Raw genomic sequence first — 2848 nt, 5'->3', positions numbered from 1 at the left:
CCGTCCCTGGTGTGAAAATAAATCAGAAAGAAGGTGAAAATAAGAATAAAAGTTTTTTTTGTGTGAGATACTTACCTGAGTGGAGCGGGCGCTCCAAGAAAATTCTGGGTGTTCCATCGCAAGATCTCCGCCTAGAGTAGTCGCTGCTTCAGCAACCCAGAATTTTTAATTATCTCGGATTTTTCTGCTTTTTGACCTGAGACTCAATAAACTAAAACGAAAAATAAGCAAACAAAAAACAAAACCAAGTTATATTTACATTTACCAGTGGGTTGCCTCCCACCAATCGCTTGGTTTAAGTCACTAGCTTAACTTGGTGACGGGGATCAGTCGGGTTGAGCATGAGGGCTTGTTCCAAAACAAGCTCCACAATAATACATGTTCAGCTTCAAGACTCTGCTCAACAACTCTTTTACAGCAACTTCCCCTTTCTCTTTTAGCTCATGTGTGAAAATAGCTCTGACTTTGGAGAAAGGTTTAGAGGTATCCTTGCACTTTACCTCATACTCAATGGATTTCTCATCACACAACCGAGGTATCAAAGTCATCATAGGGTCACCCTTAATCCTTTTCTTTTGGACCTTTTCATTCGCCTTTGCATTCCCACTGAGTTTCTTGGTATCAGTGTGAGGATCTCCATCCATGACTTTTTTGATCTCACCTTTTTTACCAAGCTCCTTCTTAGGAACAATTTCCGGCTGTTCTCCACTAACCACTGAGATGCAAGAGGCGTATCGAATTTGTGATCTGGTTGGGACAGCCTTGTAGAAAACCTTCTTGTTGATGTTGGAGAAGGAGACTCTCTTATTAGGCATGTCGACGATCGCTCCCACTGTAACTATAAATGACCTTCCAAAGATCAAAGACATCTCATGATCCTTGCTCATCTCAACAACCTGAAATTCGGTATGGAGCACACAGTCCTCAACCTGAACAAGAAGATTACGAATTGTTCCATAAGGGACAGTCATGGAAGAGTTTGCAAAAGCCAGCTTCACCTGAGAAAGCTCAACATCAACAATGCCCAGCTCGTCTACAATCGCTTTTGAGACAAGCGACTGCTCTATTGCATTATAATGTTCATTCCTAGGATTTTTATCAGTTTTTCCAGGGAGCGTCCATTGTTGCATCTTTACACTCTCAGCTGTTTGAGCAAGCTGAACATCGATCTTTCTTATTTGGCTCGCAAAAGTGTCATACTTGGCATTCAGCTCAGTGAACATGTTGCCCATCCTGGTGTCCATTTTCGTGGTTACCTGATTCAACACTTTGGCCTGAACCTGCTGACCCTGCAACAGCTGTTGCATCATCATACCCAGACCCTTCAGCTCATCTGGTTGACTGTTCTCGGTAGCTGGAACAGCTTGCCGATTGCTCTGCGGTTGTCGTTGGTTCTGGTTCTGAATATGCCCGGCCGTAGCTTGCTCCATGCTGAAGACGTGACATTGGTTGTTTTTCAGTAGCTGATCAACCTTGGCAGTCAGCTCATCTATCTTCTGGGTGTCAGAACTGTTCCCTTTCTTGGAGCAATCACTCTCCTCGTTCTTATTGGTTGAGGTAGCAGCCATGTTCTCAATCAGCTTAAACGCTCTATCAGTGGTCTGAGTCATGAAGTCTCCATTACTGGCAGAGTTCATAGCACTCTGAAATTCTCAGTCAACTCCATCATAGAAAATTTCCAAAAGGTAGTCGTCATCAAATCCATGGTGAGGACATTCTCTGCGATAGTCATTGAAGCGCTCCCATGTGTCGCAAAAAGGCTCATCAGTGAGCTGTCTGAAGGAGGTGATCTTGTTCCTCAATGCAACTGTTCTCGCCTTAGAGTAGAAATGGTTGAGGAACGCTGATTGGACCTGTTCCCATGAAGTGAGAGAGCCGGTAGGGAGAGAGTTCAACTACCGTGCAGCTTTTCCATCAAGAGAGAATGGGAATAACATGCACCTGATGTAGTCTGGTGGAACACCATTCACGCGAGTGAAACTGCAGACTTTTTCGAAGCTCTCAATATGCTCCATTGGAATTTCTGTAGAGAGAACACCTTTCTCTGCACTAAACCGATTAAAGCAGGCTTGCTCTTGAAGTCTTGCCTGGTGCAGGGTGGGGGGAACAATGACAGAGCGCGTAGTAGGGATGTTACGCGGAAGGTTTCTCGTCCCGATCGGAACAGTCTGCGCCTGCTGTTCTTGCTGCTGCTGAGCAGCTTGTTCCTGCGCTTGAATGGTCTGCTGCAACTTTTTCATCTGTTGCTGCATGAGTGCCATTGCAGTAGTGAGATCATTTTGATTGGCGTGATCACCCATAGTGGTGTCGGTTTGCCTTGGCTGTTGACGATTTGTTCTTTCTAACCTTGCTAGCTCCTGGTTGGTAAGTGTGACCAATTCTCCTTGTGCGTTTCTCCTAGTATGTCTACTGGTCATGCACCTGGAACATTAGTTACAACAAAAAGGATATAGCAAGTTAGAGGTCTTAGACTAAATAAATAACCAAAAAATAAAGGTAAAAAGATGGTCCCCGGCAATGGCGCCAAATTGATATTACGTGCATACACACACCAATTAATCTAATGTGCACACTACCACAATCGAATGGTATGTCGATGTAGCACTTTAGGATCGAATCCACAGAGACCAACGATTACACTTTATCTTTATGGTATCAATACTTAGCGAAAACAATATGGGAGTTTTAAGATTTGAGGGTTTCGTGAGAAACAAGTAACAAGATTAATTAAAGTATTTCAGATAATTAAAATGCTAGCCTATGGTGGTTTGATCGGGTGTTAAGCAAGTGTGAGCCGAACAATTATTCAAGTTCAATTAAGAGCAAGTCTAGAACTCGGATCACTCAA

The sequence above is a fragment of the Brassica oleracea genome, chromosome C4 (assembly GCF_000695525.1).
Source record: "Brassica oleracea var. oleracea cultivar TO1000 chromosome C4, BOL, whole genome shotgun sequence".
Lineage (NCBI taxonomy): Eukaryota > Viridiplantae > Streptophyta > Magnoliopsida > Brassicales > Brassicaceae > Brassica > Brassica oleracea.
Note: the sequence above shows the minus strand (reverse complement) of the source record.